Genomic DNA, 14,788 nt, shown 5'->3' with positions numbered 1-14,788 from the left:
GAGAGCTTAGTTTTGACATTGGAGCTCCCTCGGAGAGAGCTGAGCAGATCACCTGATAGTTTACAGCTGGCCTTGTGGAGAGAGCAGAGCACCTGAGTCTGGAAAGAAACAAGCCCCTGGAAGATAGATGAGCCTTATGCCAGCCTAGAGTTGAGATCAGAAAAAGCTGGAACCATGAAGCCTTAAGAGGAAGAGGAAGGTTGAATCCTCACAGAGACCGCCAGCCATCTTGCTCCAACACATCGCAACAGACTCTGGTGAGGGAAGTAACTTGCTCTTTATGGCCTTGTGTCTGTAAGCTTCTACGCCAGATAAATATCCTTTATAAAAGCCAATGGATTTCTGCTACTTTGCATCATCATCCCTTTGGCTGACTAATACAGGTAGTAATGAAGATTTTAGAAAAAGTTCTCCTAATGTGCACAGATTTTGGTAAACATTTTTAGACTAGACTATTAAAAAACAAAATTGTTTCTGCTGCCCCAAATTACCTAATGCAAAAGCCTATATTTTCTAAGACTTAGTTGTTTTCATGGGGAGTTGGTTGACTTTTAACATGAGAATTTATTAGCTTAGAAGCTTACAGTTTCAAGACTGAGAAAAATGTCCAAATCAAGGCATCATCAGGTGATGCCTTCTCACCAAAGCCTGGCTCCCATGATCCTGGATTCCTCTGTCACATGGCAAGGCACATTGTGATGTCTGCTGGTCTCTTCCTTCTCTTCTTGGTTTCTGTACTTTCAGCTTCTTACTTCCAAGGCGTTCTCTCCCACCCACCACCCACCACCCACCACCCACCACCCACCCCCACCCCCACTCCTGTATTCATTCTCTTTAAAAAGGACTCCAGTAAGAGGATTAAGACCCACCCTGGGGCCCATCTCAACTGAAGTCACCTGATCAAAAGGCCCTACTTACAATAGGTTTACACCCACAGGAATGAATTAGCAAAATGAACATGATTTTCTGGGGGTATATACAGTTTCAAACCACAAAGTCTCTTCACTCAAGCAGTTGGAAGTCTTAAAGTCAGAACTGAGATGTCAGAAGTCAGAAAGAAGAATTTCTGCCTCTACCTCAGCCAATCAGCTTCTCCTGGGGAATTCAACTTCACTTTCCTTGGAGTTCCAGCTTGCAACCTGCCCTAGAGAATTTGTACTTTCAAATCTCCTCTGTTTGTATGAGCTAATTTCTGTTATTTGTATATATCCTATCAGTTCTGTTTTTCTGGAAAACCCTGGCTAACACAGTCAGGTTATTTGTAGCAGTGCAAACTATCCAGTGCTTGGTGGCCACTGTGGGAGCCGTTTCCTCATCTAGCCAATTCTGTGGTATGGTTTTGGGCATCATTCCTAGAAAATTTGCCTCAAGCCTTGTTCCCACAGCTTTCCCAACAGTTCTGTCAACCACCTATGTTCATTTCAATGAATTCCTTTTCTGCTTTAGCAGCTAGTGTGCGCTTTTATTTTTTTAGATTTTTATTGTTTATTTCTTTCTCTCCCCTTCCCTCCCACCCTGTTGTCTGTTTTCTGTGTCCATTCACTGTGTGTTCTTCTGTGTCTGCCTTATTCTTGTCAGTGGTACCAAGAATCTGTGTCTCTTTTTGTTGTGTCATCCTGCTGCATCAGCTCTGTGTATGTGCGATTCCACTCCTGGGCAGGCTGCACTTTTTTTTTCTTCTTGTGGGGTGGCTCACCTTGAGGAGTGCACTCTTAAGTGGGGCTCCCCTACGTGGGGGACTCCCCTGCGTACCACAGCACTCCTTACACACAGCACTGAGCGTGGGCCAGCTCACCACATGGGCCAGGAGTCCTTGGGTTTGAACCCTGGACCTCCTATGTGGTAGGCGGATGCTCTATCATTTGACTCAAATCCACTTCCCAACTAGTGTGCTCTTAATTGCTGGCAATTAAGAACTCTGACTGATACACCTGATTCAAAGCAAACTCTGCTAAGCTGGTTGAGTCTCCGGTGGGCCCCGCCTTTCACCCAGAAAGTGGCCAGACTCTTTTTCAACAAAGAATTGGTCTCAATAAACTGGATTGGCCAGTTTCAGGTTAAGTTACAAACTTAATACAAAGTCCCCAAATCACCAAGTCTAATTATGGGTGAATCTTTCTAAACCAGTAGATTCCCTGGAGTTTGGAGTTTACCTCCTTGTGACTAAGGCTCCTCACTTCAAACAGAGCTGAATGGGGTCCTAGGTGTAAAGACCCTGCATTATTTGCTTTTCTTTGGGAATTTAATACTGTATGTCTCCAAAAGACCTGGATTCCAGAAAAGGCATTCTCTCATTTTCAATGTGCTAAAACTTTTTTCCTGAGCAGTTCAGAAATAAAGGATTAGTGGTGGTAAGAGTGGTTCAATGATCTAGTCTTAATCAACACTGAGTTCCAAAGTTCATATATCAAAGATATATTCTTCTTATCTTTATTTGGCTCCTAATTATTTGGATGTCATATGCTTTTACCTTTATATATCTCAAGCCAAAGCAAACTATCTTGTTTTAATTTAATACTCTTAGATTTTTTATAGTCTATATATTCAAAAAGTTGAGACATTTCTCTTTGGAGGTGAAAACTTACCAGAAGGATTGGTTTTTATGTATCATTTCTCTGAAGGAAAGTGAATTGAAAAATTTTTGTCCTTACTCTTTTATAAACATAATTTAAAACTGTAGAATAAAAATTCAGAGGCTAATTCTGAGGTCTTTGTATTTTAGACTTTGCAACAATTAGTACCCACTCTGCTTATCCTTGTTCTTGGATGAGGGACACAGTGGACCTTAGTTGGATCAGCCATTTCCCTTCCCCTACTCTAGAATGATCCTCCCTGAGTCAGTGTGTCCTATAACTGGACTGGCAAGAGTAGAAGGCAAAGCACTGAGAAGGAATGAAGGACCCTCGGAGTAAGTCAGGAATGCCTTGGGCTTTCACACACTTCTGGAACTGAGGCAGGTTAGTATAGGGAAAAGAGGAAAGACAAGTCACAGCTGGGACCTGGCAGAGACCGTGGCCCTGAGACCCTGCATGGAAACCTCCTAGGGCAAGACCACTACTAAGAAAAAGTTGGAAAGAACCTGCCAGGACCCTGGCCACAAGGTCCCATTTGGAACTCCCCTGGGGTCAAGGGGAAACCCCAGATAATTCCAAACAGGCCTCCCCATTGTTCCCAGATCACTCCAAACAATGGCCTCATCATTGGTCCCCTGAGAGCTAACAAACTGAGATCAAAAGGCAACAAATCAGAACAGCAAACAGCCAGGGACCCTCCCCAGCATTAAGGAAAGGGGAGGAGGGAAGAACAGCTTTAATAATGGCAACCTCCCACCCCCACCCCAGGTGTTCCTCTGTCTGGAGGTAGCCTGCATCCGCTTCTGGGTATATGCTTTTCTTTTCTCTCAATAAACTCTTTTTACTGGCCTAACTAAACTGGCATGTTCTTAGATTCTTTTATGAGATATAGCCAAGAACCTAGAGGAATCCAGTGTCTTCTGACTTCAGAACTCCATTTTTGATTGCCTTGAGAGAGCAGCTCTACCCCTTATACCCCTTGTAACTTGAAACTGATCTTGGCAGTTCCATCTTTCTAGCAAAAATGGGATTTACCACTTCAAATTCTGGTTAGATAAGAACTTCTGGGAAGTGATTTTTTTAAAAGGAAAATGGCAGGCAAAACCTGATATAACAGGATGCCTGGTGGACCCATGTATCTATCTCTTGCTTCAACAGTGTTTGGACAAAACAGACCCTGGGACTATTCGCCCCACCTCTTTAGGCTTGGACCACCCTCCAACTTCCTCTCCAGTTGCAACATCTGGGACCCTCTTCTCTGCCATCCCCTACTTCCAGGAGCAGCTAACACACTTTTTTTGTGGTTATCGCCTTACTGTTAAACAAACGCTGAACTCTCAGTTCAACAAGAATTATACCCCAAAGTGGAGGCCTCCGTTAACTACCTGGTCAACCTGCACCTGCAAGCCTCCGACGTCTACCTCTCCCTGGGCTGCTGTTTCCAGCAGGAGGAGCTGGTGTGGGAATTTTCTATCCTAAGCAGTTTCTTCCCAGACTCAGTGCCTCCCTCCCTATTACGTTTACTTGGAGATTTATAGACTATGACTCATAAACTAAAGCTCTTCCTGATTCCCCTCCTGATAAGGAGCAAACCTGCCTGCAGCAAGTGGAATCTGACCTGTGCTAACTACAGGCTCTGTCCTGGGACTGCACTGTTCCCAGCCGGGGCGCCAGCTCACCTTTGCCCTTTGGAGGGAAAAGGACGCTACACCCCACTCCCGAGATGCAAGATAAGAGTAATCTCCTTACCTCATCTCCCCAGAAAGCAGTTTTAAGGTAAAAAATTCTTCTCTGTGGAAGAGTCTTGTTTCTAAATCTAACAGGTGGAATTTGAGCAGGGAGAGCTCAGAGACACGGGGTAAGGGTTGAGGAGGGTGAAAAAGGACATGCTGCCATGGGGCTTCTTCTCCAACAGGTGTCCTTACTTTGGCTACAAAGGGCTATAAAGACAAGAGAGAAATAACAGCCTGATGACAGCTTGGAGCCCTGAGATTTCTGTTAGGCTCTTTTCCCTTGTCCCCTCCCCACCTAACTGATTCTGGCTTCTTGTATCCATCTTGGCTTCCTGCTTGACCTTCACCTCACCTTGAGAAGTTCAAGTTTCGCGTTCCTGCCCAGGCCTAAGGACCCAGAAGGTGCGTCAAGTGAACGAGGCTTGACTTCCATAGATCCACATAGGGAATTTAACCTAATTTTCCATCGTCTTCCAAGATGCCAGTTTAAGACCTTTCTCAAAAATAAACAGCAACAACTCATGCTCCTACTGCTCAGACTGGCCATCAACCCTGGGCCTAAGAATCACTCATGGCCAAGAAAATCACTATTCAAAAGAAAAGGGCAGGGAAGTGGATGTGGCTCAAATGATTGAGCTCCTGCCGACCACATGGGAGGTCCTGGGTTTGGTTCCCAGTGCTTCCTAAAGATGACAAACAAGATAGAGCTGACACAATGGGCTGAAGTGGTGAACTGACACAAGATGACACAACAGTATGATGCAAGGAGGAAAACATAATGAGAGACACACCAAGCAGGGAGTAGAGGTGGCTTAACCAATGAGGAACCGCCCTCCCAAATGGGAGGTGCCGGGTTCAGTTCCGGTGCCTCCTAAAAAGAAGATGAGCACACAATGAACAAACACAGCAAGTGCAAAAAACAATGGGGGACAAGGGAAGGGGGGAATAAATAAATAAACCTTAAAAGGGGGGGGGAGGTCTTAAGCAGATCAAGAAATGTCCAATACAGACAACACTATCTTGAAAGAAAGAACTTAAGGATAGGATCTGAAGACTGAGACGTCTCTCTTTCTAAAATAACTCTTCAATCCCACCTAAAAAAGAAAATTAAGAAGATCTAAACTGTAAAGTTATAAAATTATGAACATTCTAGGGAGATCAGAATGAATATGCAGGAACAGAAGGCATACTTTACATAGGATGTGATAAATTCCCCTAGGATGGAGCTCCAAGGCACAGTACCAGTCCCTGGGCCAGCCCTGCCAACACATTCAGAGCAACATGATAAGAATTTTAGTATTCCTGGATGCTCCCATAAGTATTAAATGAACAGTTGAATAATCAGAGTTTTGGCCAGTAAGACCTTTTATTTCCTATGGTATGCTTTTGAAATTTCCAGCACAAGATATAATCAGCAAAATTCAGACTGCAGGAAAATCTAAAGACAGGCAAACTGATTTCTTCAAAAAATAAATCACAAGGGAAAAAAAAGATGAATTAGGAGATTTAAAATACATCAGCAAATTGCAATGTGTGAACCTTGTTTGTATTCTGAATTTTAAAAAAATTAAAAAAGAAACCACGTACAACATTTAAGATAATGGGAAATTTAAACACAGCCAGGATGTTTAATATGACAACTTTTTCTTAACGGTCTTATATAAAAATTCTGTATCTTTTAAAGTCCAAACATTTACAAATGAAATAATACAATTTCTGGGATTTGTTTCAGAATTATACAGGGAATGGAGATGGAGTAGAAGGGACTAAGGGTTGAATTCATGGTTACTGGGACTCAGTGATGGATATACAGAGGTTCGTTGTACCATTCTGTCTACTTCTGTGTAGGATAAAATTCTCCATAATAAAGTGGGTTTTTTGATCATGCAGTAAAATTTATTGTGTAGGGAGTGGATGAGGCTCAAGTGATTAGGCTTCCACCTACCACATGGGAGGTCCTGAGTTTAGTTCCCAGTGCCTCCTGGAGAAGGTGAACTGGTATGATGGGCAGGTGCAGTGAGCTGACACAACAAGATGATGGAACAAAGAGACACAAAGAGGAAAGACAGAGACACAACAAACCAGGGAGCTGAGGTGGTTCAAGCTATTGAGTGCCTCTCTCCCACATGGGGGGTCAGATTTGGTTTCCAGTGCCTCCTAAAGAGAAGATGAGCAGACAGAGAGCACACAGCAAATGGACACAGAGAACAGACAGCAACCACAAACAATGGGGGGAGGGAATAAATACATCTTTTTAAAAATGTATTGTGTAATAATGTGGGTTTTTTTTTAATTAGAGAAGTTGTGGGTTTACAGAACAGTCACGAATAAAATACGGTATTCCTATATACTGACTGTTTTAGTTTGCTAAACTGCCAAATGCATATACCATAGAATGGCTTTTAACAGTGGGAATTTATTACCTTAAAAGCCGACAGTTTTGAGGCCATGAAAATGTCCAAATCAAGGCATCATCAAGGCAATGCTTTCTTCTGGAAGACCAGCTGCCAATGATCCTGGACTCCTCAGTCGCATGGCAAGGCACAGGGCAGTGTCTGCTGTTGTCTCCCTTCTCTAGAAGAAAACTAGAAGTTTTCCTTGCTTTCAGCTTCTTGCTTCCATGGTGCGCTCTCTCTCTCTGTATTCGTTCTGTTTATAAAGGACTCCAGTAAGAGGATTAAGACCTACCCTGAGCCATACCTTAACTGAAATAGCCTAATCAAAAGGTCCCATGTACAATAGGTTTACACCCATAGGAATGTAGTAGCTTTAAGAACATGATTTTCTGGGGGTTCATACAGTTTTAAGCCACTATACCACCCTATTATTACTACCTTGCATTGGTGTCACTGATGTGGGCTATGGGTGGGAGGCTCTTCAACTCTTTGTAGATAACCTAAGCTGTCTGTGACTTGTGGGTGTGGGAAGGTAAGAGGCTGCAGTCCTGCCCTTGGTAACCATGGCAACGACTCCAGTCCCAGGAAACAGTTTAGCAATGCAAACTCTATAAACTTTAAATATTCAGGGAAAATGCAAACCAAATGTGCTAAAAGCTTGTCTAGAATGCACAAGGTCCATGCTAAAAGCTTACCTAGGACAATGTATGCTAATCCGAGCCTATTGAGCACTGAAACAAAGAACAATTTGACCCTTCCTCTCTGTATAAAAAGAACTCAAAATTCTTGTTCAGGGCTTGGGTTTGAAACAGAAAGCTCCAAAGTCCAGCCGGCCATCAATAAATTTTACCTTCTCAAAATCATTCTTGAGTCCTGGCCTTTCTATACGCAAATAAATGAACCTCTCTCCACTTCTACAACATCACCACCATCTATCACCAAAACATTTCCATCATTCCAAATAGGAACTCTGTACATTTTAAGCCTCAACTTCCCATTCCTTATCCCTACCCTGTATGCTGGTAACCTCTATTCTAGATTCTGTCTCTATGAGTTTGCTTATTCTAATTGTTTCAAATCAGTGAGAACATACAGTGCTTGTCCTTTTGTTTCTGACTCTGATGTAGGCTATGGGGGAGGGAGGGGCTGTTCATCTCTTCGAAGATAACCTGAGCTGTCTGTGTCCTGAGCTGTGCATTTGGGACAGCGAGAACTGCAGCCCTGCCCTTGGTAACCATGACAACAACTCCAGTCCCAGAAAAACAGTTTAGCAATGCAAACTCTATAAACTTTAAATATTCAGGGAAAATGCAAACCAAATGTGCTAAAAACTTCTCTAGAATGTATGAAGTCCATGCTAAAAGCTTACCTAGGATGTGGAAGATATATGTTAATTCAAGCTTATTGAGCACGGAAACAAAGAACCATTTGGCTCTTCCTCTGTATAAAAAGAACTCAAACATCTTGTTTGGGGCTTGGATTTTGAATGAGAAGCTCTGAGCCCAGCTGGTCATAAATAAATCCTTTTTCCTTTCCAAAATTATTCCTGAGTCCTGGCCTTTCTATATGCAAATAATTGAACCTCTCTCGACTTCTGCAACAGCTTATTCCACTCAACATGCCTTCAAGGTTCATCCATGCTCTTGCATGTACCAGAACTTCATTCCTTTTTATTACTGAATAATATCCACTGTATGTATATATATATATATATATCACAGTTTGTTTCTCTAGTCATCTGTTGCTGGACGCTTGGGTTGCTTCAATTTTTTGTCAATTGTGAATAATGCAGTTATGAACATTGGTGTGCAAATATCTGTCCAATTACTTAGAAGTGGGATTGCCCGGTCATATGGTAATTCTATACTTAACTATCTAAGGAACATTCAAACTATCTTCCACAGCGCTACACCATTTTACATTGCCACCAGCAATGAATGAGTATTCCTATTTCTCTGCACATCATAAAGTTTTTAAAAATAAGAATTCCAGTCATAATTAACAGCAACTATCATTGGATAGATACTACAATTTCCCTCCCTAACTTGCAATTTCAAACTTTAAAACATAAACTGACAAATTAGTTACATTTTTTAATGGTCTCTTCTCAAAACAAATATCTGGTTAGAGGGAAAACTGGTCTTTCACCATTAAGAACCACACACAGTCCCCTCCAAGTACCCAGATGTCTTCTTTAGGAACTTGGCTAAAACTGCTTCCTCAAGATTAGGGATTAAATCTACATGGTACTACAGAGAAGCTACAGTTAAATCCTTTTCACAGACTTAAGTCATTGTTACCTCAGGCTACATGGGGAAACCAGGTGAGGAATCTCCAAATCTCCAAACCCCCAAACTGAGCCAAAGTCCAGCAAATTTGAAACTTAATCTTTCATCGGCAGATGAGCTGTCTGGGGCCCAGGGCTCCCATTCTAAACTCTTAGGTCCAATTGTAGTGGTTGCAAGCATGGCCTCATATTCTCCACAAAAGAATGACAAAGAATTTTCTAGAACAAAGGACATTCCAAAAGGAATAGGAGTTTCCTGTAGTCTACCTAAAAAAATAGTTTCCTTTCAGAGTTAATACAGAGAAATGGGACCAAATTCCCCAAATGCCAGCACATTTCAAATGTCACTCACTGCCTTAGCGGTGAAAACAGGCAAGGGGAAAGTATGTATACCCAAAATGCAAAATAAATGAAGGAGAGACATAACTTCATTTCTTCCAAGCATTGTATGACCATAACGCTCAAGATCTGTTAAGTAAGATTGGCAAATATCAGGGGGTTATTTGCAATTCTTCCAATTAAATATATATCTTTTGATCACGAAATTCTACTTCTATATAAATATGGTGCACCGGAAGACACCAACACCATCAATTTCTTCCTCTCTGCTGAATCACTCTTTGACTTGCAAATATATCCAAATCACTCCAGTTACCTTTCCAGACCCTGCATTCCTCTGTTCCCTTTCGCAATTAAACCAGGTACAGGGTCATCTATAGCCACTGGGTGCACTTCCTCAGATCTCATTCTTTCTTGACTACATTCCATTCTGGCTTCCTCTCTATCTGCACCACATCACATAGACTAGTGGTCTTTTCAAGGTCACCAGTGGCTTCCATGTTGTATGATCCCATGGCCACTTCTCTGTTTTTACCTCACTTGACCTTGCGGTAATATTTGATATGCTTGACCACTCCCTCCTTTACACCTTGGCTTCCCTGACAGCACACTCTTTCCTCCTGCCTAGTGGTCAGTCCTCTCAGTCTCTCTTACTGTCTCCTCCGCTGCTCAAAATGTTATAAGGCCTAAAGTCCTCTTCTTAGGCCCCCTTCTCTTCATCTTTATCCTCTTTCCCAGATCACCTCATCAAGTCCCTTGCTTCAAATACTAGTGATATGGCAAAAACTCAAATCTGTATCTCTCTATATCTGCTCTAATCACTATTAAAAATAAAAAACCCACACTTGGATGTCTAATTGCCCTACTTTACAGTTTTACTTGGGTGTCTGGCAGGCATCTCGAACTCAAGGTGCCATGGCCAAAACAGAAGTCTTGATTTTTGACCTCCAAACTTGAATATTCCTACTTCACCATCATTGATCAAGCAAAACATGTGGGTATGTTTGATTCCTCTTTTCCTCACATTTGTTGACTCTACCTCCAAAACATTCTGTGTATTTGTTCCCTTCTTTCTGTTGTAGCAGAGAGAAGTCAGGTGTTCATGGTATTGAAGGCCAGGATGTGAGAATCTGAGAAGGAAGATTTATTAACAGCCGGCCAGGCTCAGTGGACTTCTGTCCAAAATAAAACCAAGCCCTGAATAGGATTTTTGGGTCTGTTTCATACAGAGGATATAGGAGTGGGGAGTCAAATGGTGCTTTTATGCAAAAGGACTTTCTTTGTTAGTTTTTTGAATTTTAAGTGTTTATCAGATAGGTCTGGAATTAACACATATCCCCCACATTCCGGGTAAGCTTGAATTAGCACATATAGTCTGCATCTCCCTGAATATCCAAAGCTTCTAGAGCCTATATCACTTAATTGGCTTTCCAGGAACTAGGCATACTTGGATATAGAATAAGTTTGAATTTATGCACAGGCCATATTATTTCCATCTGTGCTACCATCACCCTAATTCAAGTCAACATCATCTCTTGTTTGAACTACTAGAATTTCCTCAATTCCTGACCTTCAGGAACTGTGCAAGTCAGTAAATGGTCATTGTTGTTTTAAGCCAGTTTTAAGGTAATTTGTTATGTGTGAATATAACTAATACATAGTATAATCCCTCTTTTCTTTAAAAAAGTTTATAGGTACATATGCTTCTAAATGCATAGAAATTATCTCCAAGGATACACAAGGGCATAAGTGGATTCTGGGATAGGTGGGTAGGGAGGGGACATGTTCACTTTTCCCAACCCTTGATACTTTTAGATTTATGTATTTTATGAAAACCACTTAATACTTTTATAATTTTTGAAAAGCCTCTTTTCAAAACGTTGTAAGCAAAACAGTGTTAAGAAGGATAAGCCGCAATAGTGTCCCCTCCTAATCTGTCTTGTCCTCTTTCTCCCACTCTCAAGGCCTAGCTTTGGTATATGTTCTGCTTTGTTTAAAGCCCAAATACTGGGGGGGTGGGGTTTTTTTTTTTTAAATATTGATGTGTTTCACTGTGAATATCAACCCCACTACTAGACTATCAGCTGCTCGAGGTAGGAATCACGATTTAGTTATTTGCATTTAGCACCCCCAATAAATGTTTGTGGGATGAATGAATGGACTGTTTTGCACTGTTGCTGAGTGGGAATGGCTTGCCTAGAGTTAGTGACGGAGTCCTCAGACTTGGGGCTCTGGCATCTGCAGGATGGTTGCATGTAACTGATCATGCCTAATTTCTCACAATAAAAGACAGAGGCTAAGGAATAATCTGTAGACTGATTGACTGAAGAAGCTACAGATTTATACTCCCTCCATAAGACCTTTCCAAAGTGTGGTCTGAGACTCCAATTATTTATACTTAAATGAAGTAACCCTGGGGGCATGGATTCTCCCATTTCAGAGGAGTGCCAAGGCCTGCCTGAATAAATGTAGCAACTTGATCATTTGTTTGTTTGGGTTTCCCCCCCCCCCCCATTCAGAACTGGGGGTGAAAAAATAAAAACTAAAGAAAAAGATAAAGACTTTGACAAGTGTGGAGTCAGAAATGTCTCTTTAAGAAGGCATCCAGAGACTCTGCAGCACAAAACCATGATTTAATCAAGACCCAAAGGACAGCAGTGACAAACTTTACCTTTGATTCTGTAATCTATTCCAGTTCTCTCAAGGGCCTCCAAAGGGTTAAAATTTCAGGAACAAAGTCGTAATCACTAAACTATGCATACTAATCAGACTAGAGCCCCAGGATTTATGAAATCTTGATAACCAGGAAATTGCACCTTTGAAACTCCAGCTGCAAACAACTTAAGAATCACATCAGTTTAGCCTTTGTGTCCTGTGCAGCAGGGAGGCTCAAATTAAGAGAGTCGTTTTTTTTTTTAGTAAATGGAGGCAGTGGAGTGTGAATTTTCAGATATTTGAGGATTCAGATACTTGAGAAAAATAGAACAAGAAGTGAAACACAAGAACAAAGACAACCACATCCGGGTATTTTTACTGCTCTGGGCCAGCATTCCTCAGACCTGCAGTCGTGGCCCTTCTTCACACAGACCCGGCTTTCTGAGCCACCTCTCAAAGGCAAACGAAACTTTGTTTGAAAAGCTTTGAGTCAGCAAACACTCTTAGGATTTTATTTTTTAAATCACTTTTATACTCTCTAATGTAGATTCAAAGAGCTGGTGAAAATGAACCAAGGAAAGTATCTATTCTTCAATAGAGCTCTGATTTAAATTAGTTGTCCATACATGGACTATTGCGGTCATTAAAAATAATGGAGGGCTGTACAAACTAAAGTAGAAGTTAACATAGATATGCATAAGTGTATGTGTATATCTATGTATATTCATTCTTATTTTAAGAATATAAAATAAAGTTGGTTCTCTCCAGGAGACGAGGATAGGATGTTGGTATCAAACAAGAAAATTTTTCATTTTGTGTGTTGCTGTTCATTTTGTTGTCATTGTTTTACCATCAGCATATATTATAAAAAAATGACTAATAAATGACAACCACCTCCAACATTGTTTTCCACTGAATCAGCCCTTAGACCACTTCTAGCCCCTGGGAAACATTTGCTGCTGCTCCCTTTTATCCTGTGCCCACCCCTTTTCAATTCCCCACTGGAAATGGAATACAAATACCAGTCCAAGGCCAACCTCACAGGCCTATGAGACTCCGAGGAGAACAAGCAAGGAAAACTGGGTGGAAACTGGCACTGAAGAGAAAAGCCGGCAGGTTAGATGATGTCTTGTCAGCCAAGAATAATGTTACCTAATATTTATGACCACTTAAAATGTGCCAAGCATTTATTCCTCACAGCTCTATGAGGAAAATGCAGCCATCTTTCATTTTATTGTGCTTCGCTTTATTGCACTTCGCAGATATTGCTCTCTTTTCAAATTGAAGGTTTGTGGCAATGTTGCGTGGAGCAAATCTTTTGGCACAATTTTTCCAACAGCATGTGCTTACTTTGTGTCTGTCACATTTTGGTAATTCTTCCAATATTTCAAACTCTCTTGTCATTATTTTATCTGTTATGGTGACCTGTGATCATTGACGTTACTGATGTACTTGTTTTGGGGCACCATGAACTGCACCCATGTAAGATGGTAAACTTAATCCATAATTGTTGTGTATGTTCTGACGGCTCCAACATGCGTGCCTCTCTCTCTCTCTCTCCCCCTCCCTCCCTCCCTGGGCTTCCTTATTCCCTAAGACACAATATTGAAATTAGGTCAACAACCCTACAATGACCTTTAAGTGTTCAAGAGAAAGGAAGAATCCCACGTCTTTCACTTTAAGGGAGAAATGGTTATACTCAGTGGAACTAAAGAATAATAAGAAAGTGAAACAGCCTTATTGCTGATATGGAGAAAGTTGTACTGGTCTGGATAGAAGATTAAACCAGCCACAACATTCCTTTAGACCAAAGCCTAATCCAGAGCAAGGCCTCAACTCTCTTCAAAAAGCCAAAAAATGTGCAGCTAGCAGAGAGTTGGTTCATGAGGTTTTAGGAAAGAAGCAATCTCCATAACATAAAAGTGCAAGGTGAAGCAGCCAGTGCTGATGTAGAGGCTGCAAGTTACCCAGATGATATAGCCAAGATCATTTATGAAGGTGACTACAATAAATAAAACAGATTTTCAATGTAGATGAAACTTGGAAGAAGATATCACTAGGACTTTCATAGCTAAGGAAGAGAAGTCAATGCCTGGCTTCAAAGCTTCAACCTAATTCTTGTTAGGAGAAACTTTAAGTTGAAGCCAATGCTCATGTACCATTCTGAATATCCTAGGGCCTTTAAGAATTAAAAATCGGCTCTGCCTGTTCTCTATAAGTGGAACAAACCCTGAATGACAGCATATCTGTTTACAACATGGTTTACTGACTATTTTAAACCCACTCTTGAGACCTACTTCTCAGAAAGATTCTTTTCAAAATATTACTGCTTATTGACAATGATTCTGTCACCCAAGAGTTCTGATGTCTCTACATCTCCAAGTTGTTTTCATGCCTGCTAACACAACATTCATTCTGCAGCCCATGGATCAAGGAGTGACTTTTACTTTTAAGTCTTATTATTTAAGAAATACCTTTCTTAAGGCTATAGCTGCCATTCTTCTGATGGATCTGGGCAGTCAACTGAAAACCTTTGAGGAAGGATTGACGGTTCCAGATGCCATTAAGTACGTTAGTGACTCATGGGAGGAGGTAAAAAATATCCACATTAACAGGTTGTTTGGAAGAAGATGATGCCAACTCTCATGGATAACTTTCAGGGTTGAAGACTCCATTGGAGGAAGTAACTGCAGATGTGGTAGCAATAGCAAGAGAACTAAAATTAGAAGTGGAGGCTAAAGATATGACTGAATTGCTGCAATCTCATGATAAAACTTGGAGAGATGAGGAGTTGCTTCTTATAAA

Source organism: Dasypus novemcinctus, chromosome 2, assembly GCF_030445035.2.
Source record: "Dasypus novemcinctus isolate mDasNov1 chromosome 2, mDasNov1.1.hap2, whole genome shotgun sequence".
Lineage (NCBI taxonomy): Eukaryota > Metazoa > Chordata > Mammalia > Cingulata > Dasypodidae > Dasypus > Dasypus novemcinctus.
Note: the sequence above shows the minus strand (reverse complement) of the source record.